This window comes from Anser anser (assembly GCF_964211835.1).
Source record: "Anser anser genome assembly, chromosome: 2".
Lineage (NCBI taxonomy): Eukaryota > Metazoa > Chordata > Aves > Anseriformes > Anatidae > Anser > Anser anser.
In genome coordinates this window covers 39,985,863-40,007,941 of record NC_139721.1, presented here as the reverse complement: position 1 = coordinate 40,007,941, position 22,079 = coordinate 39,985,863, and the positions used below count along the sequence as shown (strand labels likewise).

At 40.0% G+C, this 22,079-nt stretch overlaps 1 protein-coding gene across 11 annotated transcripts in view; it reads left to right on the top strand.

The window, feature by feature from the left end:
* FAM110B (family with sequence similarity 110 member B) overlaps nt 1-22,079 on the top strand; it is a 108,485-nt gene that overhangs the window by 32,044 nt on the left and 54,362 nt on the right. Inside the window, exon 1 of one of the 11 annotated variants that reach the window (XM_083823426.1) lies at nt 18,116-20,651. The exons of 8 other annotated variants lie outside the window; for them this stretch is intronic. The gene's annotated coding sequence lies outside the window, so the exon portion shown is untranslated. Of the gene's footprint in view, nt 1-18,115; nt 20,666-22,079 lie in introns of those variants that run through there. 2 more of the 11 variants (XM_083823427.1, XM_083823428.1) reach the window with 2 other exon arrangements.

The following is a 22,079-nucleotide window of genomic DNA, read 5'->3' as shown; positions in this document are numbered from 1 at the left end:
AAATGTTCTTACAATAGATTTTTTTTTCCCCCAAAGAAGTGAAACAAGCAGTGCAGATTTTCATAGTAAACAACTTCTATGCCTTTATTTCCTTTTCTGTTCCCCTCTGCCCTCACTGACTCTGCTTGGACTTTAAATAAACTCTGTCCTATAAGAGGCAGTTGATGTTTCCCTTATTTTCTTCCCCAGTGGGGTTTGTCTTGTTTAAGCATTTTACTTCTGGCAGAAATTCTTTTCTAAAGTAGCCTTTAGGACGGGATCCCTGACGGTGCTTTTTTCCCCTAGTGGTGTATGTATTACCTATGGAAGACTCTTGCCGGTGGTGGTCCCTGTGGTCATAACTACCAGAAGGAAAATCATGACTAGATAATTACTTTCCGGAAGTACTTTTTGTTTGTTTGCTTGTTACTAATTCCATTTCTCTAGTAACTTTAACGCAGGTTTCAATTCTCTAATCATTTTTCTCTCCCATATACTTATCAATCTCATGGTGAGTAAACAGCATGAGGAGATGCTGTAGAGGAATTGAACCAGGTGATTTATGTAGGCCTTCGCTAGAGCAGCCAAAGATGACAGGTAGGCTTGAGGTCCTTCTTTCTGGGCTGGCTCAGGGTGCGTGGTAGTGAAGAGGAAGATGCGGTTTGAAATTGTACAAGAGTCTTGGGTTGAGTTTTTTGGAATTTATTTATTTTTTTCTTGAGAGGATGGAGAATGTGTGATAATGAACACAATTAAGATGGACAGCACTGTTGCTGACAGTTGTTTTTTTCTTTGAAAAGACTACCACACGAGACTTAGTAGAAGTACATAAATCCTTAAAATTTATAAATTGGATTATGCTTATCTAGAGGAAACAGTGAAAACATCAGATCTACAGGCCTGAATTTCAGTACAATTTTAAACATTCTTGTAGATTTTTTGAAAAACAGAGCAGTTCTGGTATAAATACTGAATTTTTAAGACATATTGAACGTATCTTTTGCTATGAAAGTTTTTTTGAAAGTAGTATGGAGGAGCATACAGAGACAGTGTGATTGTTATGCTTTGTATAAACATAAGGACAGCTTATATCCAGTATCTGCTTGCTTAGACATAATAAAGAGACTTCTAGATATCAGATATTACCAAGAAATTTTGAACAGCCTAAATTATTTTCTGAAATGCTTCCTGAAGACCGACAAAATGCCTCAGTATTAGCCTTACTTAATAGCTGTGACAAAGCTGGATCTTCAGTGTTTGTTCAGTCATCAATTTCTCCCTGGCTGCTCTTCTGCAAATTTTGTCTTGTGTTACAAAATATCAAATTACCAGGGGTATTGCCCACCAATACTCTTTAAAAATAGAGCGTTACAAGGAGCAACACCTGAATCTTGAGAAGAAGAAAGAGGCATAATTCCCCCCACCCTTCCAAACCCTCCTTTTCTTTTTTCCCAGTAGTTTCAACCAATTCTACTTAAACTATCCATTTGCAACTGAAATGCAGTTGGCTTCGACAAGCAGGTTGACACATTTTGGCAGTATGTTTAGTCCATAGGTTTCCGGTTTAACTGTTCTAAAATTCTTGTTGACATGAAAGGTCTGTCATTTAGTTCTCGTTTTGCCTTTTCCCCTGTACTAACACTGGCAGTCCAGGCTGAAATATGCCATAACACTTTTAAAGCTACACTTTGAATAAAGTTTACGTTTACTGCAGCATATTTGCTTTGCTTGGTTACAGTAGTAACGCTGTATTCCCATATAAAATGAAGTTGTTAAGGAAAAAAAAAAAAAAGAAATGCTTATAGCGTTTGCACTAAAGTTCATGGAGCATGAGATTAGCTCCGCTTAGGACTCTGGTACTTTGAAGGGATTAAAAAACCTTTTCAGAAATGAATAAATACAAAACATTCTCAGACTAGCAAAACAGTATGTAAGTGATGAGAAGAAAGGCAGTAATTATTATGTGGAGAATAATCTGAATTGAAATGCCATAGTGGAAGCCACTTTATAATCTTACCATCCTACATATAAATCAAAAAGTACAGGGCATGACCTATAAAAACTGTAGTCTTTAAGCTGCTTTGAGTATGGAAAAAGAAGAATTTTTATCTAGCCTGAAATTTTGTTTTTTTTTTTTCTCTGAAGTCAAACGTGAATCACTGTTCTTGCTGTTGATGTTGTCCTCGTGCTTCCAGCTCTGCCAAGCATAGGTATTGCTGCTTCATTGTAAGAGTGACTCCTACTCAGAATCTGAGTCCTCCTGCAAGCAGAAAACTGCCTGGAGGATGCAGACCTGTTGTTAAAAAACTTAAATAAGATAAGGCTAATCCTATTGTATGCTTCCACTTTAGGAGCTAGTATAGAAACTTCCCTTTCCTTGTTATGGCCCCATACCATTGGCCATGTGCCTTTTTGGATTTCTCCCCAGATTTTTTTTTCTGAAATGTTGGCTTGGAAGACATTAATATTAATAGTGTTTCATGCAGTTGTGGATTATTGCCCTTCTGTGCCAATTTACAGACTTCCAGGGGAAGAAAAATGCTCTTGCTTTTTGTGGGTCAAAGAAGGTGAAAATACGTGTCCACCTAGTCTGTTTGGCAATGGTAAACTTGCATTTCTTTAATGTGGGATGTTTCACTTTAACATGTTTTATAAAAGTAGAGATACAGTAAAGATTAGAATCCTAAATTCCTGTGATCTTTTCCTCAGCTCGTTTACAGTTTCAGAAGCAGAATTTCTGTGCATATAATATGAATTTCTGAATTGTCAGTTTGGATTGAAACTGAACCAAACTTCATGTTCCTGCCTCCAGGAAGAGCTAGCATCAGGTATTTCAAAAACAAATGTAAGAGATCTCCTGCAGGTGTAGGAGGATAATCTGCTCCCAATATTTACCTTAATCTTTTTTGTTTGGAGATTAAACTTCAAACCAATCAGTTTAATAATTCGTGTTCAATAATATAATTGCTGTATGAATATCTAGCTCTTGGAATCTTGCTAAAATATTGGTCTTACCAACTTCTGTGATAAAGATTTCCATGCCAAAGTTGTAGCTTGTTCTAAAATATATCCATGCAAATCTAAATGCATACAAGTATGTATCTTTAATAATTGAATATAGTTTTTTACCTTGTTCATTCTATTTTTAGGCTCTTGTCATGTTATCTCCATAACCTTAACCATTTTAGCTGCTTTCTCCAAGCCTCATTTTGTTTAGAAAGGAAAATTATTCTGACACCCGACAAACTCCCTAGCCCTGGTGTTTTTCAAAATTAGATGCATGAAGAGAATTTCTGATTTCAGAATGAAGTTATTGTTTGAGTTCTCTAAACCTGCCTTAGCTTTCTTAAAACTTGCAGCATAATAGAAGATTTATAGAGAATTAGGGCATTAGAGCACATGTTCTTGAAATCAGTTTGTTTTGAAGAGGCATGCTTTTCCAGCTGTCCTAAAAATGAGTAACGTCTGTAAATAAATCCTAAGCAACGTTTGTATGCATGTAAGTAAGTAATTAGCATTTGGTCTCTTTTCCTTTCTTCTAAGGAATCTAAAACTTTTCAAAGACCAGATAGTTATCAGTACATTTTGACTCACGGGAAGAAGCTTTCTTGGGTCTAGATTAAGAGCAGAAACTTTTTGTTCTTTGATTAGCAGCTAACTTGCGGCGTGGCCTTGGGCATGTCCTCTTGACTTGCTTGCACCAGTTTGCCATTGTATTCACTGCTGCAACCGCCACCATAAACTAGTTTGAGAGCTTTGGAGTCAAAACAAAAAAACTATAGAAACTGTTCATTATTCTGAGTAAACTCAACTTCATTTGCTATGCACTTACTCCTATGGCAATGTAAACTGCAGTGGAAATACACAGTTTAGACCATAAAGAACTACAATCAACAAAATAAAACCAGCTTGTGCAACGTGTATTGCAGTAACATGGATTTGATTTAACATAGTTAAATTTTAGGGTATTGGCCTGTACAACGATTGTGATGGAAATAAAGCTGTTTGGTTAAAAAACGGGAGTGCTGCGATCAAAATAGTTAAAATAAGAGGGAAAGAAAAGATCCATCCTAAAATGAATACGTGGCAGTCTTATTTTGCCTGAGTTTTTAGCAGAAGATTTCCATTTGTGTTTTCTGCCAAGTTAATTAAATTTATGAAGAAAAGCTTGACTCCAAGTGTTTGACTTGTTAGTATCTTTTAACAAGGTTAATGTGGTGAAGGAGAATATTGATAAAAAAGAAGCTAAAGTTTAAGAGTGGACCAATGCAAGAGGTCTCTGTGTTCCTGTGTAATGTGAAGACTGAGTGTCCTGTTGAGTTTATTGTTTTATGCTTTGTACTTACTTTTGCATGCGTGCCAGAACATGCTCAGGGAAGAGGCATAAACTTTTTTTTTCCCCTTTTTTCTTTCACGAATGCATTTATTTCCTGTCTAGAGTTGGAAAAGAGGAGCAACAAGAGGGGTTTTGTTAAATACAGCAAAATCTAATTACAGCTTGATTTAAAGCCACATTTACACAATGGCTGAGGGGTGAGTTCACTTCCACAAAAACAAACTCGTTGGCTTCCTACTGTGCATCGGGGAATGTGAAGGATGTGTGTCCTGGAGAGCAGCTGCCTCCCTCTGCTGGCTTGAGCTTTTCTTGCACTGTGTTGCAGCTATGTTATATGATACAAAAATAAGACTGTGCTCCTATGAGAAAGAATATTGAGGCATCAGTTCACTGGTGCTTTACTCATTTTACGGGTTATACTGCAGGTAATGTGTTATATTATGTGTTACATATGTGATCAGGCTCTGTTTTCTGTGAGCAGTAAAAATCTTGTTCCTCAAAATGGATGGCTGTTTCCTCCAGTCTGCGTTTCAAACAGTGGTATCCCTGCTGATTGAAAGGAGAAATGTTGGTGAATAAATCATGTTTTCTTGGCAACATGGTTTTCATTTGGTGTGCACCTCTGAAAGGTGCAAGCTCTCCTCTTGATTGTCTGCTGAAGTATTTCTACCGATTGTATTGGAGTAGTTGGTGAAGCATCTTTAAAATTATAGTGGTTTTCTATTTTTCGACTGTTTCTGGGTTAAATGTCTTGCTGTTCTTTTAACTCTGTTTCTGTGAGAAAAAGATTGCCTATCTCCAGCTTACTGAAATTTGAGCACATATTACGCTGTTCTCTTCCTGGGATAACCTTTGCCCAAGACCTCCATCACAGACTGCATCATAACAGCAGCTTACACTCATTTGAGACTGACGTGCACATGGTCTTTATTCTTTTCATATTTCCAGCAGATGAATGCTGGTTTTTAGCAGAGTTTTTGATGACTGTTGTGAAAGTGCCTGACCTTGCACTTTATGCTACTGCGATTCCTTCCATTTCTGCTACTCTAACTCATGAGATTACTTGTTTCTTCTAGTGCAGTAGGTACTTCAGTCCTTCTCCGTCTTGATGATTCCTTGCAGCTTTGTGTCGTCAGAAAGGCTCATCTGTGCACACTCCTAACTTATAGCAAGACATCTTAGGAAAATAGGAAAAAAGACTGGGACCAGCATAATTTTGTTGATGTAGGAGCTTTTCCTTTTCAAAATAATTTCTTGTCTTTTCTCTGTAGTAACTATTTTGGTCACATTTATAAATTGCTTCAGCTCTTCTCCCACTTCTGTAGTGATTGTCTTCATCTGAACTGAAAATTTCCTATGTCTCATCATGTGAAATGTTTTATGAGTCTAGAGATAAACATACTGCATTGACATTATCTAGAAAAATCGGTGCTAAGGAAGGGTTCTGGACTAGTAAAGCCCAATATATGTTTTGCAAGTATATGTTGCAGTTTATCTTTCCAGTTTTTCACGTACCCTTAGTTATTTTTGCTGTCAAAATTGTTCGAAAACGTTATACTTGAGGTGGGGATAAGGGGCATGCATTTTCAAACCTAACAAAGAATTATCAAAAATACCTATATGGTGGCCCTCAGGAGCAAAGCAGTTGTGCGTTGAGGGAGGCGATGTTGACAGGAGTAGTAGAAGAAAAACATCTTGCCCTGGAAGAGGGGAGGTGATGGTAGAAAGTGTCTGACAGTGAGGCTGAGTTTGCTGAGCCGTGTTTGGAGGCTGCTTGGTAAAGGCACACAAGTGAGGGGTAGATTGAGGCACGCAGGTTGGTTGGTGCCTTAGCGGAGGAAAAACAGGCTTTGGGCAAGAGGGGAGTGGGCGAATGGCAGCACAGGTACGTGGTGCCACAGCAAGGAAGGAGGGACACCACAGTGTGCTCAGGACAGAGCATTGCAGCAAGGTTGGTGGAGAGAGGAAGCTAGAGAGCGAGCCGGGCTTGGACAGCCTGTGGAGGTAAAGCAGTTGAAAGAGATGGGGTTCACTGAATTGCGGTCTTTGCAGCACGGTTAGTGTTGCAGAAACACCAGAAAAGAGGATGGGTATAGGGCTGTGGAGGGTTTATAAGAGAGCCCAGCAGGGCATTTCTGACAGGTAAAGAATGAGCCAAAATGGGCTGTCCTTTTTGGCAACAGGCGGGCCAGCATACAAAGACAGGGAAGGTTGCAAGAAGCAGAGAGAAGGAAGGGACAAGATCTAATAAGATCATTCTAGCAGGGAAAGAAAGAATCATTTCCTTCAGCTTTTTTGTTTGGTGTCTGCCTATTTACCCTTGAAGGATTTCAGACCCAGCCATATTATTGTGCTGTGGGTCAACTATAATGTGGCCTGAGGTTGATGATGGAAAAAGAAGAGTGTAAAGCTCACTGTGATACGGAGAAAGGTCAGTGAATAGTATGAAGACAAACATATCTCTATATATCTGTTACATAATCAGAGTCCTAGAACTACAAGAAAGCCTCTTTGCTGTGAAGTCATATCCAAGGAGCTCTGCACAGTCAAGGTCTGTCTGCTATTTGGATTGCATAAGCTTTTGTCAACATCAATCCACTTCTTTGAGATATTTATGGGCTTTAGTTAGGCCCTTGCTGCAGTTCCTGGGTTCAGTACTTCTTATTTTCTCGGAGTTGTCATGTGAAGGTCATCAAATGCAGAAAGAAAAAACAAACTCTACTTCCCAGCTGGGTTTCTCCTGCATTGTACATGGCCTTCAAATCTTAAGGTGCCCCACAGTGCTAGGAGGATCACCTTGTGGTCTTTGCCTTTTCCGCCTGGTTGTGTTGGAGCTCTGACCTAATTAAGGCGATACAAAGGCAGAAAAATCCTGCCCTCCCAAAAAAAAAAGTCATATCCTACACTTCATTAGTTTTCTCCAAACCAGGGTGGTGAAGAAAACAGTGACGGGTGGGAAAATCTTGGAGCACTCGTGTGGGGGTCCCTGTCTGGAGCTTTGCCTCACCCCCTAGGGTGGCTCCAGGATTCTTGCTGCTGGAGCACATCCCATGTAAAGCCGTTCTGTGGCTTGTGCATCTTCTTGTAGAGGCCTGAATTTCTGCAGTTAGTTTTTTCTAGAGGAAGTTACTTCGGGGGGAGAGGGGTGTGGATTGCCTCTTTTGTATGATTGTTTTTCCTAAACTGAACTCTTTTTAAAAATTCAATAGCTTGATAAGCACCTGGCTACTATAGACTAGTCCCTGCTGATATGCAGAAATGACTCAGGATGAGTTATAAGCTCTATTTTTCTGAAGCTTTTTTCTTCAGCTTGACTATTGTAGTATTTATTGTCATAAGAGATGCACAAATCTTCCACCCATGGCACTCCCCTAGTAAATGAACAAGCTAACCAGAAGTTCATGTTGTTTCCTTAGTGGATACATTTTCGGAGATGATGAAACTTGTCAGTTACAATGGTTGCAGAAACACAATATTAAAATACTAGGTATATGATTTTATTACTTCCCTGAAAGAGCAATAAACAAAATAAAATTCTGGAGTTTGTGAGAATTTTAAAAGGAGGACTAATTAGCTTCCTCTCCCTCTCTTTTTTTGAACACAGTGAATGTTATCTCCATTGTAAAGGAATTTAACTTCTGTGGTGAATCAAATATTTTTTTTTAAAACCATAATCTTTTGGGGGCTATGCCAGAGTGGGAAAGTTTACGGATTTAAGGCATTAGGTGGCATAACCCTACTATTGCATCTACCAGACTTAGTCGCATAATGGACTTGATGTAAAAACCAAAAAACCACAAACAAACAAAAATGGGGCCAGTAGGTCACGTTAATCAATTGTGTGCTAATCTCAAGCATTAAATGCCTGCTGTGGATTTTTCACTTAGCCCTGGTTAGTGCTGACCTGTATCAATATGGGGCATTGAGCTGCTCAGAAAGCTGGGGTTCCTCGTTCTCTGCTCTGGAAGGAGCTCCTCATGGAGGAGGAAAGCTCTCCATACATGTTACATAGGGAGTCTTAAGTGGACTTACTGCAATTTTACAACCGTGGTTGCCAGTTCTGGGGCTGTTGCCCAGCTTGCCAGAAGTAGCATTATTCCACCGAACGTAGCTTGTCGAGATAGGCCTTATTCTTCTGTAGGGCTGCTGATGTCATGGTGCTTATCATGGTAAGTCATCCAGAATTACCTGCTGTGTGATAAGACAAAATGTTTCCACTCAGGCCTGTTGAAATAGTTTGCTTCATCTTGGTATATTTTTAATTGTTTTGATTTTTTTGGAGTTTCTTAGACGTTGTGTTGAATGAAAATAAACCCTGCTTATTTTTTTCCCAAGAACCTAGTACCAGGCTGTCTGATTTGTATGAATTCTGTAGCATGCAAAGAATAGAAAATCATTTTTTCATTGAACTCAGTGGTAGTTGACTTCATTTTTCATCATTGTCCCCGAGTCCTCCTGCCGTTGCATTAGAAGAGCTTGTTATCCTAGCAGTTAATAAACTCCTTAATAACAGGGTTCTTAATGGACTTAATAAGCATAAATGCTTATGCTAGATAAATGCATAATCTGCCACCTAAATCAGCCTTCCCTGGTTTGTACATGCCAACATCTTCAAAATAATTTTCTGATCTATAAGGTGTTTTCAAGGAAGAGACGTGTTTATGCATAGATCTGTTTAATAGTGCTTAAAAATAAAAAAAAAATAAAAAATGACTCACTCTCTCTTAGTGCTGCTGCCTGCCGCAGCCACAATTTGTAACTTATATTAGATTAGGTGCTGTAAGCCTCCAGAGGAGTGAAAGTATTTTCTCATGTGTCACACGAACAGTATGTGATAAGAAGCACTCTGGTGAACTGTTTAAGCAGAGAGCAAGCCTTAGATAAGTGACCTCAGCCAAAAACTATTCAGTCACTTCAGTGTGATTTAAGTTATCTCTGCCCAGAATTGCTTGGCATTAAAACTTAATTATTCTCATATCCAAGCTTGATATATTCACATCAATTCTAGATGAAGTTTTCTGTTACCTGTGGATTATTCCTGCAGGGGTTTTGTCCTCTGTTGAGCTTTCTAATATTTACATTGTCTTTCTCCTCGGTGTTCTACTAATAAGACCAGATAGGTTCAAAGGAATGGATAAACCTATATACCCCATGCTTAATTTGTGACTGTTTCAAGTTACATCTTGATAACCCATTTCTATAAGAACACGTTCTTTTGCAATGCTCGTTCACTTGAGTTTTCACTATGATAGGCAGCCTGTAATGAAAATGTTGACTCATCTGAATGATATTTTTGTTTTCTTTATTTTGTAAGTCAGATTGCAAGATAATTTCAAATTACAAGTATTAGATCACATTTTTCTTGAATGATTGCTTATGATCTTTGCCAAGTTAGTTCTCTTACTCACCTACTTTAGTCACAGGCAAGGTTTTAAATTTCAGTGTTAAGGGAAGCAGAAGAAAGTGTTTATATAGAGTCCTGGATGATGATTACTTCATATCTCGTTAGCTTAATATTTTGAGTCTCTTCAAATTAATGGTACTCCTTGTGTTAAAGAACTTTGTGTAAAGAACAAAATGGATTTGTCTTGTAGCATAAAATACGGGTAATCTTGAGAAGCACTAAGGCCTGTAAGGTGAAGCCTGGCTATGCATGTAATATAGCTTTCCATTCTTCTATAGATTGAGCACCAGCACCCTTTAATTTTCAAATGCTTTAATTCTAGTGCAAGTACTTGAATGACTCACCAGTTATCTAAAGCATCAGGTAACTATACCTATATTTAGCTTTGTTCTAGCTTCTTATCCTTGTTTCTATCTTAATTTTCTCAGTTGGAAGCTACAGTGAGTTTCGTCAGTGTTTAGAAAATCAAAAACCCCAAACAACCTGGGAAGCGTTCCCAAGTGTTCTCATGAGTACAACCGCTTCAGGCTCTTCAAAGGCTCTTTCTGCTGATGGTCAGGGGATGTGGAGAACAGGTCCTCTAGCTTCTTACACAGTACCTTTAAACACAAGGTACATAACCCCACCTGCCAGCAGGCAACACTTTCAAGTTGGAGGTGATACTTTTCTTAAAAAGAGGTGCCTTCCTTCTGCTACTTGCTGTGGGCTCTGCCCTGGTTGTGGTGTCCCTGATACGGGCTAGCTCCAGTGGTACCTTCGTTCTGCTGGTTGGGCATTGCCAAGATGATGGTCCCAGGGGGGTTTGATTCAGGCTGTCTGAACCCTAAGAAATGCACAACGAAGTGATGCAAGTGAAACTCCCAGAGAAAATGGGAACCAGTTAATTTAAGAACATGGTTTTAGTTCGTAAAAGATAGATCAGAGATTTCCAGACCCCAGCCTTAACTACTTTCCTCGTTCGTTGAGGAAATGCTGTGTGCTACAGACGGCAGTACTTAACCATGGGTCGGGATGTCTGCCTTTTTAGCTCATTAGATCCAAGTGCTGGCTTGCAGGGGTTCAGACAAGAAATCAATACTGTTTTTCCATCTGGCTGCCTTGAAGACTATGAGAATTAAAACTGTTTATCTGTGTAAAGAGGAGAAGGAAAAGAAAAAGCTACATCCACACTGCTAGAAGTACAGCTAGCAAATACGAACTGCTGCTTGGGTTTGTTGCTGGGAAGGATCTAGTATTGATAATTTTGTACGTAAGTAGTTATGGGTACATTCCCCTGAGGTTGTAGTAGCAAGATGCAAGTAATGTATTCAACAGTAACTTTTTTTTGGTTTTCCTCACAAATTTTGTAGATTTGCCTCCAGCAGGCTTTGCAAGTTGATGAGGTGAGTGAAGAGGTACTGTCAGCTGGAAGGCATGCTTTGTTTTCTGGAGTTCTGTGCCTCCTGATACTTCTTAGGTGTGGATTTAGTCGCCCTCTTCTTCTTTTGGACATGTGCTTTTTCCATTTTCCTTTTGCTTTTGTTGTTCTGGGATTTTTAGACATAACAAACTTCTCAAGTGTATCTATGCATCTCTTCCACTGCCAGCATATTCTACAGATAACTTTTTTTTAAAATCACCAGTCCATTTTACGTATTCCCAGTTAGCACAGTTTGATACTTCTTCCTCTCGTATTTTTATTTACTTGATGTGAGATACTCTAGTATACAATGGAAGACTTGGAGTCTCTGATCTTACTCCAGCTGCTCTCTTCTGTTGAAGCTGAAGTATGTATACAGAGGCCAAAAAAAATGTAATTACTGCAAAAAGTGAAAGATAATTTTTGGACATCTCCTTTATGCATGCTCAGATCTGTGAACGTTAATTTAAATCCCACATGCTGAATGAGTAGAGACTTCTGAATCTAGTCAATTTTTACACTGACTTATAAAGTAGAATTAAAAAAAAAGTGTTCATAGATTTAATGTGATTGTCTCATTTTATTGCTGAGATACAAAGCAATAGTAGAAGCTACTGTTTCCTGAAGTACTGTACTAATTTTTCACAAGAAATGATTATATTGTAAGTGCCTAAAGAGAAAATGAGCTTTCTAAAGTCTTCTGAGCGTCAATATTTCAGAGCTATTTCAATTTGTTTTTAATGAAACAGATACAGAATTATATAAATGGTGTGGTTGTAAGTACTCAGAGAAACTTGAATACTTTAAATGAGACAAATGATTAGATTTTTCAGGTTAGGCATGTGTACACTGTAACTTGTGTGCTGGACGGCTCAGTATGAAAACTGTCCTGTGTGTAGGGTTATTTACATTGCTTCCCTTTGGTCCCTCCAAGTAAGGATATTTACGTTAGTGAGTGGGATCTGGTAGGATTGCATGTGGCCGTGCAGCTGAGTACAGAAATGATGTTTTTTTTGTCATACATAAATTTGTTATAAACATGAATACTACGTACAGCGAAGTAAATGTTAAACGCTTACGCAACCAAGAAATTTCCTCATGTTTCCCTTCTCCAGCAGCCCTTTTACTGTGGTTATGCTGCTTGTGTTTTGACTACAGCCAGCTGGAATTTGCTTTGAAAATATCAATGTCTGTTTTATTTGCCGATTAGCTTTGAAGCAATTTCTTTTTTAGACCCTGGTTAAAGGGGACGTTTGGGGAGCATGGAAGGACTTTCTTGTTCGGCTAAAGACTACATTATTACAGAGCATGCAGAACACGTATGTTTGAGAGTGACTGAAAGCTCCAGTTCTGACTTAATTTAATTTTGACCACTTGCCTTTTGATTTTATTTTCCAGTGGTTTTCTACCTAATTTTTACAGGGAGAAAAAAAAAAAGTTATATTATTACAGGATTATTGACTTCCCTTTCCACCTCTGGCATGTTTGGGATTCTCAGACTTACCACTGAGACATCATCCGCTTGAGGAAGCAGGAAACAAATGATCTAAAAAAAAAATTGCCATCCTTTAGAGTGTACAATATTAGGGAAGATGCTGCATGAAGACCTGTAACCATCAGCCTGCATTGTGCCTAATCTTATGTTGACATAAATTCATGCCAAAAAAAAATAAATACCCACTAAAGTGATGTGTAGTCAGCAATGATAAGTTACAGTGCCAGGGTGTCAAAGGTTTTTTGTGGTGGTGGTGGTGTTTTCTGTTTGGTTTGTGTTTTTTGTTTTTTAAATGTAAGACTGAAGATCACAATGCCTGTGCTTTTAGAAACTTATCCTGGAAGCACTGGGGACTTGCAGCTGGGATAAAGGGATAAAAGGCACCATTTGGTTTGGGACTCCCCAGCTGAGGATGAGTCTCTGGATGGCCACCTGAATAGTACTGATGGCGGTAATGTTAGAGCAAGTGACTTGAATGAGGTTCGTATGCCATGCTGACATGTGCTTCAAGGACATGGAGCAACATTTTTTGCCTGCAGGCCTGGGAGGGGAAGGTGAAGAAAATGCCTGCTGTTCTGGCTGGGAAGAGTTTGAGAAGGCAGACCGGTAAGTGATTTGTCCCCAGGATGTTGCAGAGTTCCCCTGATGTGCATTTGCCATCTTTTTAGGAGCGTTCTCTGCCGGCAGCCCCTGTGCTGGTTGTGACGGGATCATCACTGTCCCCTCATTTTAGGTGGAGAGCTGTGCTGGAAGAGGAGCGTCTGTTCAGTGGTCAGGGAGGGGGAGAAAACAAGGGGTGCGAGTCTCCAGGCTTTAGGGTTGGGCATTCATCTGTCTTCATTTATACTAATTTTTCATAACCATAGTTATGTGAATTCTTTGCACGTTTTACATTAGAGCACTGGCTAAAAGCCACAAGCAGTCGTGGAAGCAGGGTCTGAGATCTTATCTGCCCCACAAACTTCCAGCTGCTAGGCCTATAAGCTGCCCAAGGTATAAGTGCACTCATGTTCAGGAACATTGTATGGAATAAGTCCTGAAGAGTTATTCATACAAGGGCTTTTTGCCTTGCTCCATTAAATAATTAAGCCTCTCTTCCTGGAGAGGCTTCTTCATCTGTGCCAGCAAAATGCTTCTGGTTTCTTGTATGAAGACTGTGAGACTGGGTTCTGTACAAAGTCACACTTGTTGGTTTTATATGGATACAATTTCTAGTCATTAAATTAACAATCTTTCTAAGATTGAAATCTAAATTTATTTTACGCTGTACTAAAAAGGCTTGAAGTTTAGTAGGCTGTCTTCAGACTCATTAGCCTTGAAATGATAACCAATGCCATTGCATACGAAGCTAGTTTTTGTCTGGGATTCATTGTGCTGAATATCTTCAGCTCTTGCGTACAGTTCTGGGATCTGAGAGTTGCTCTGAAACTCTGGATTATGGGTGGGGACCGGAGACATGAAGTCTCAAAGGTTTTCCGTCTCAGCTCCCAGCGAACTCACTGGCAGCGGGGCGGTTTTCGAGTGGGAGCCTGCACGCTCTAGTGTCTGCGAAGAACCGCTTCATGTTCTGACAGTCGCACCTTGACTTGCTTTCTAGTTGTGTCTTGCAGCTCAACATAAACACCTTCTTGTGTAGGGAGATGTAAGAGAGCGGAAAACAGTCTTTGAAGAATAAAAAGACCAAAACAATGGGCTCTAGAGAGCTTGATAGGTCTTCATTGTCATCACAGAAGATCAAAGAAAGCCACAAAGTTGCACTTTCTACCCAGAATTGGAAATAACGTCCTTAATTACAGAAGTGAGCAAGTCTGACAATTTTTCCTTCAAAGGAAGGAACGCTGCGCCTTGTTCTTCAGCTGTTGCGCTGTTTGCAACATAGCATTTTTGAAAAATTACACCTGTCCTCTGATGGAAGACTTGCATTTAAAGTTTTCCTGGGCCAAGCTATAGATGTCTTGATTAGGTATGCTCAGCATCGGATTGTGTCACAGATTGCAGTAAGCCAGTCATAGTGAAGAAGATACTGAATAGAAATGGAGAAGAAAGTGCCTGCGGTTGTGATAAAGAATAATACTGCGGAGGTGCTGGAGTGCACTTACTGTAGTGCATGCTTGTTTTTTCTCCTTCTGTACTTCCAATGAGGAAAATCCAGGAACAGGTCTGTACTTGTGTGTCAGCTTTATGGCTTAAATGATATTCTTGGGATCCCTGTTTTCCACTCTGAGTACAAAAGACGTATCCCCACTTATGAAGCCCTCTTGTGGCCTGTTTCATTGTAGTTTTAACCTTTTGAGCAATTGACTTTTGCTACCATTATACCTCGTGTTACGACTTCAGAATCTTACAATCAGTCACAATTTATTTTTTTTAAACCTGTTTGTTATTTTCTGCTAATGCATCACTTTCACTTGACTGTTGAAGGCAGAGGCTATTTCTGTAATATATTTTACAGCTTTTGGCTCGCTGGGGTCGTGATCATTGTTTTTATGGAAGTCAAGCATACGCTATATGGATCCACTATTTAGGACTATTTTTGTGCTTGCCTTATTATTGATGAGCAGTGTGGTCCATTTCTGTGGTTCACCAGCTTCATGGCCATCTAGCCAGCCTGACAGAAGTCATGAAGTGGTGGTTAAGAGGCACATGTTAGTCTTCTAAAAGTCTTGGTTGTGCTCACAAATGTGTAGTACTTCAAAATTAACAGTTCATACTGCATCTCTGATCAGAGAAAGGGGAATTAATGGACCCAGCTGTGAGGAAAAGTAGAGAAATATAAGTGGAGTGGAAAGAGAAAAGGACACGAAGGATGTTTGTGTAGTTTGATGTAATTGCAGAAATATGGTGTAGAGTTGGAAGAAAACATTACAATGAAGGAGAAGTGGAAGGATCTTGGGGAGAAATGAAAGCTTGATATTGGCATGGAGATGCCGGAGTGGCGTGTGTGACAGGAAATGTATTTCAGGGTGATGACATGAAGCCTATAAATGATCTATCATTTGAATTTGGGATTTCTGTGTTCTTAGGGTGCAACCAGAACAATACTAACATCTGCATTCTCCCATGTCTGGTTGTGTGGGCAAAGTGTAAGTGCTCAGAGTAGTAAACTTCCAACAGGCTTCACTTTAGATCCTACAGTGTGTGCTGGAAGCATCCATCAGTGGCAGGATGAAACACACCTTACTGACAGCTTGACTGCTCCTCCCGTGGTTCTCAGAGGTGGTAGTGGCAGATTGATGTCTTCATTTTGGTCAGCCGGGTTTTCAGTGAGGATACTGCCAATGTGTACATCTGCGGAGGTGAGGGATGGTGATGGTCTTTAGGGTGTGTGTGTGGGAGGGGGGGGGGTTATTCGCTTGTTTTTTTTTTTTTTGAGGAAGAAATGAATGCTATTAAAAAAAAAAAAGTTGTTTTTAAATCAGTCTGGTGTCCTGCAGAGAATCCCTGTTTTGTTATTGGGACTTCTCTACCTGTTATTAAGTACCTAAAGCAGCAGTCTAGGATGCTTAGGGATATAATCAGCATATTTGAAAAGAGAATCAGCCCTAAAGTTGGATGTTAGCTTACTAACTCTGAAACGTGATCAGTACCATTTCTGTGTATGTGCATGCACACATGTACAGGTAACTGCTTTCTTACCAGGTTCAAATTAGGATCAATTCATAAAATATCCTTGTGCTCCTTAAAATGAACATATCTTTTTCTACACTGAGTGCCAAACCTGAAGGCTGATCTGATATTTGTGACTTCCTGAGAAAGGTTTACTTGGCAAACACTAGGCCTGTGTTTTATTTCCCTCCATGAATGATGATGGTGTTCGTGGTGCATTTACCACCAGCCTGCAGACTGCCCAAACTTCAAGCACTTGCTGAGAAGGGAGAGGACACACCAAGTAACTACTGTGAAGTCAAAAAGGTAGTTTCCCCAAGAAAAAGAAAATAATGCTAGATAAATATTTCTGAAAATCAAAATTGAAATCTAGAAAAATTTGTGAAAGAAAAAATTAACCCTACATCATTTAATCCGTCTAAATGCAAAAAAAAATACCAACATACGTGAATCTTAAGATTTTGTTGTTGTTGTTTGTTATGTATACATAACCATGGGATGGTTTAGCTTGATTTCTTCTAAAAGTCTAATGAATGCACCAAGCCAAGTAAAATATTCATTAGAGTAATTGGTTCAGTTCAACCTCCCAAGGCTACAGCTTGGAAATACACACACTGTTGCCTTTAGAAATGCAGCATGTTGATTCAACAACGTTTTTACTCAACTCATTTTCATTCCATATGCTTACTATATTTTGCAAAACCCGTTTAAGTAAATGCTGTAGCAGTTTCCAAGCAATATTTGGTATTTTTTTTAAGTCAAAAGTTAACTATTATCCGGAGTGAAACGTGTTCAGTCATAAGGCACATCAGATTTTTTTTTTATTTTAAAATATTTCTGAGTTGAAACCACTGTACGTTTAAGTACTTAAAAAAAGCTCTCACAGCACAGAAAAAGTTTTGTTCCCAAAATAGACATCCATCTGTTAACTCACTTAGAAGTGCCTAAATGACGTGTAAAATTTATTAATATGCAAGCTAGGCAATTTTCAGTTCTAAGATTTGGTTTTGGTTTCATATCAGTTCATCCTGTCCATAGGTTTTCCTCTCTTCTCCCCTCCGTGATGGGCATCTGCATTGGACCATATGGTTTTGGAAACTGTTGATTGAAACCGTTCTGTCAAGAACGGGGCCGGAAAAAGCCTACCTTGCTTTTCATTTCTAAAAACATTGTAGAGCCCTTCTGTTTCCATGCGGAGGAGCAGGAAACTCGAAGTTCAGCCCAGATGGATCTTTTGTGCCAGGGACAAGCTTTTGCTTTCTATGAAAGCCTGCCGAATATTGGCCAACTCGCCTACCTTTCACAACTTGCTCACTTCCAACAGAGATTTGCTGGGGCTGCGAAGCCTCTTGTTACGGTGTCCTCAGGAAACCTCTCCCAGCCTCCCTAGCTGGCATGCGTACTCATGGCCGTATCCTGTCACAGGTCCTGCGTGTGATCCAGGCACTTGTGTGCGGTCACCACGGGCGGTGAGGAGGTTGGCAGAGCTCTGCCTTGTGCTCGGCAGGGGTTTTAGCTGACCGCCTTTGCCCTCGTCAACCACCGCAGGCTCCAAACATCAGACCCGAGGTGCTATTCCCTGCACCTCCTTTTCCCTCTAGATTGTCCGAGGAGGTAGAAGTGACTGACAGAATAGATACAGAAATTCAGACTATTATAGCTGGCCTTTTAAGCTAACCACAGAGGTTTAGTGAGCGTTCATTGTGCTGCAGAACGGAAAATCGGTGTCTCTTGAAATACCAGATTTGCAATTGTCAACCAGGAAGCACTGTATTGGAGGACCCTGAGCTGCCATGTCACGTTGGATGTGGTAGGGCTGACCCCCAACTACAGTTCACAGCTTAAAAAAGAACACTGTTTGTATTTTCTTTCAGAGCCAGCAGCTCATGGGAAGGAGGCAGGAGGCTGGGCCTGTGCAGGAGCCATCTGTGAGGGCCCGGGGAGCTGCTGGGCCAGCAGGGGACGTGCAGCTGAAACTTATTTAATTTCTCTTTAAGGACTCTGGGTCTCTTTGTCACCTGTCATAAGGTGGCTTGGTGGTCTGTGGATGTGGATTAGATTTAAAGAATGACTTTAGAGAATGACTTTTGTGTGTCTGTCGTTGCTTACCATACAGGAGTAGCCCCATAAGCTGGATCAGAGGGCTGGGGTCAAGACTCTTAGGCCCGTTCCCCTGTTAGTACCTTTGGCAAAATGTTGTTAGAAAAGTCATTATAGATCTGATCGTCTAAGAACTGTCAATCTTCTTCACTGGGATTCACATCTCCTGAACTCTCTTTAAATTAAGTTTTTAACCTGTGTGTAACAGCCCCCTGCTGTTATTCATGAAATATATAGTTTTCTGGATTCAAGCCATGCTGCTGAGAAACTTGGAATATTCCACAGAGTTTTAAAGAAGCACGGTTTATAAAAATTGATGAGCTCCTTAGATGATGTAATCCGAAAAGGAAGACTTAATAAAATAAACTCCTTAGTTTATTGCAACACAAAACTTAATGTTGACTGAAAGTTGACTCAAGGGGCAAAATGTCACTCTTCCTGCATTTCATTTTTATTTCTCGCAATATATAGCTTTGAGAATATTTTTCATATAGAAATGAAGTCTGCATCTAGCACAGAATGATTCTTTTTATGAGCAATTTCCCTGGCAGATTAAGAAAGCTGTGACACAGCTATTTGCATATTATCAATAAATACGGTCTTGCACTGTTACCACATGGAAGTCTTGTTCCATTGGTAACGTTTTATGCAGTAGCAAACATAATTTTTGTACTGAAGTAAAAATACGATACATAAATGTTTATGAACAACCTTTAATATCATGTACTTGGACTGTACCTGATACTGTATGGTGCTGATAAAAGAATGGGAAAAAATGCCAGCGTGGGCATGTAGAAACTCATTATTGCAGTGGATCTTGTAAGTGTAATGTTTATGGATATGTTTTATGTGTAACGTAGTGGAACATCTTAACAATGTGTTTTAAAATTATATACACCTAATTCTGTACTATGATGATAGTATGGCAATATCAATCCTGAAAAATCTACTGTATCTTATGAGAGGCAGCTTAGCTACCTGGCACTTTAGAAAAACCAACTGTGTATTTCCATCCTGACAGTGAAGTTTAGAAACCATTTGGCCACTATTGAACAAGGTAATATATGAACCATAGAGGAACAGGAAACTTCTGAATTTTGTTGTGCTGATCAGAAAGAAGATTTATGGTAATATACTGCTCAGGAATACTAAATTGCAGTGCTTGTGTCTTCTTTTCATTCTTATTTACCCAATACTTTGTTTCCTGAATAACTGTAGAAGCTGTTGGCATCTTTCTAGTATGCAATGGTCTCTTAGATCAAAACATTCCTTACTTTTGTGGACTTGCATATTTATAAGATGCATGTAAGATTTACTTGAATAAGTTCCCCATACTTCTAAGGAGTGTTGGCTTGCTGAAAGTGTTTTCCAAACGAGTTCAGTTGTTTTGCATAATGGCAAAAATTTCCTTGGCATTTCCACCAAAGCCTCGTGAAAGCTGTTAGGACTTCATGTGCCAGTGCACACACAAGCCCTCAGGTCATCTGAATATCTGCCCACGTGTGAATGTAAAGGACAGAGGTGGTCCTGTTGACTTCTGTAGGGCTACTGTGCACTGAAAGCCTGCATTTAGTACCTTGCTGGTCAAAGGTCTGCCTTGTAGATTGTGAACTACAGTAAATAAATCAGTCTGAGACCTACTGTGTGTATTACATTGGTAATGTGTGCATTTAAAACAAGAATCCCTACTGATAGAGTCCACTACTACGTTGTGTTCTCTCACTCCAATAGATCCAGCAAACCACAAGTGGTCAGCTCTGAAAGCACACTCCTAAATATATCCTTTTTTTCAGAGACGGATACAACCCCTTCTCAGAGGCAAACGTTTTTGGGGTAGGGGGCGAAAAGCCAAAACAGCGATGCACAGGAATTATTATTATTATTATTTTCCTGCACCTGGCTGACTAACAGCCCCGAATCCCAACGCTTTCGGCTGGCAGGTGCGACGTGCCCGCGCCGTAGGTCCCCGAGCAGGGTGGCTGAGCAGCTCGGCGCTAGGGCAGGCAGCTATAATTAGCTTAGCAGCCCGCTAAGCAGCGCTGGGCTGGCCGGGTGGGAGCCGCAGCGAGCATGTGCTGGATCCTGCATGTGCCCGGCTCTTATTGGCGGGCGAGGCTGCTGCCTGCCGGTTTGATAGGTTTCCCCAGTCATCTTCGTGCTGCATTACAGACATAGATACAGAGGTACTGTGTGCACGCAACGGTAGAGGTGCTCGGCTCGTAGCGTAAAAGCAAGCCCGCGGATGAAAGGCATTGGTCTTTGTTATAAAACATCAGTGCTTAAGGACTGCTAGCCGCGAGCGGAGAGGTCGGTGGAGGAGTTTTACTTCGTGGTAATTACTTTCAGGTCTTTATCTCTCCGGTAAAACACAGTCATGCATGAAATGAATACTGTTAATCATGTCATCAGTTTAATTTGATCTCGCCTTCATTAATATTGTGTGTACTCCAGTGGGAGAGCCGTCAGATTACAAAATGTCATTAGAGTGGATTTAGTACAAAAATAGAGTGTATTTGTGCGGGAATATTGCTTTCATGTGAAATTTTGAGCCTGTGCATTGGAGTAATTTTACTGGTTGCCTTTTGTAATGCTAATAGAAATATTTCTTTTATTGAGATGTGTTCTGCAAAGCGATTGAATTAGAGCATTTATGACTATTGGTACATGAAGAGAAATCTCTGAACAGTGATTAGTTTAAAGAGTAATTCTGTGAAGCGTTCTTTAATTTGATCAGACCAATAACTATCTTGATGCTGCTCTAGCAGAAAGATAGAGGGATGAGGAGTAATATTCTATTGTTCTTTCAACAAAGATGCTGTAGCCTTCATGTCTGGGTGGATTCTTTGTTTCATCGACAGGATTTGATTTTCAGTGGCTTTCAAAATGTGAAACTAAAGCAACCCTGCCTGGTAGATTGCAGTATATCCTTTGCTTGCACGCGCACACGTATAGACGTAAATGCCTGTATTGTTCTCAAAGGCTGAATTTTGGCCTATAGCCTTGTTTATTGTCAGAACTGCCTTCAGCAGTAGAATGAAACAAGATGCGTATGCCAGTCTTTCCCTCTGTGATTCTGAGACTATTTTTACAGTATTTACCAGTGTCGTATACTCATTTAAGTTCTTCTCATTCTTGACCTACGCATCAATTGATCACAACTTTTCCAATAAAAAAGCGTGTATATTTAATGAGCACTTCTTACAGTGAAAGCTGTTCAGAACAGAGGGAAGCAAGCACGAAGTGTGTGTATATGTGTGTGTGTGTATATATATAAAAGTCTTAATATAGCCGTGCTTCATTTGATGGTGTTTGAATACTGAGGCTGACTGTTGAGATTTGGAAGTTGATGCCCTTGTCTGTGTCAGACTCCAGAGCCCACATAAACTTGTGTATTAAGTCACCAGTCATCCGGCTGGCTGGCTGCCACCATGCGTCTGAGGTACGAGTCGCTTGTCTCAGCCAGTGTCAGAAAGGTGTCAGGAACGGGAGCTATTTTGGTACTAGCCTTCACTCTTCCCTCCGCACCTCTCAGTGAGGATGTTCTTCTCCCTCCTGCGTAGACCAAAGCAAAATCAAGTCATTTGCTCCTAAACTATGTGGTGTGAAAATACATTGCCTCCTGAATAGATGCCCTTAGCAAATAGATAAATGCTCACTTTTTAACTTTATATGGCTGTGGGTACAACAGTTATGCATGCTTTGTATTTGTGACAGTGTATTCAAAAGGAAAAGTGTTTGGGATGTTTAAATCACAGCTAGC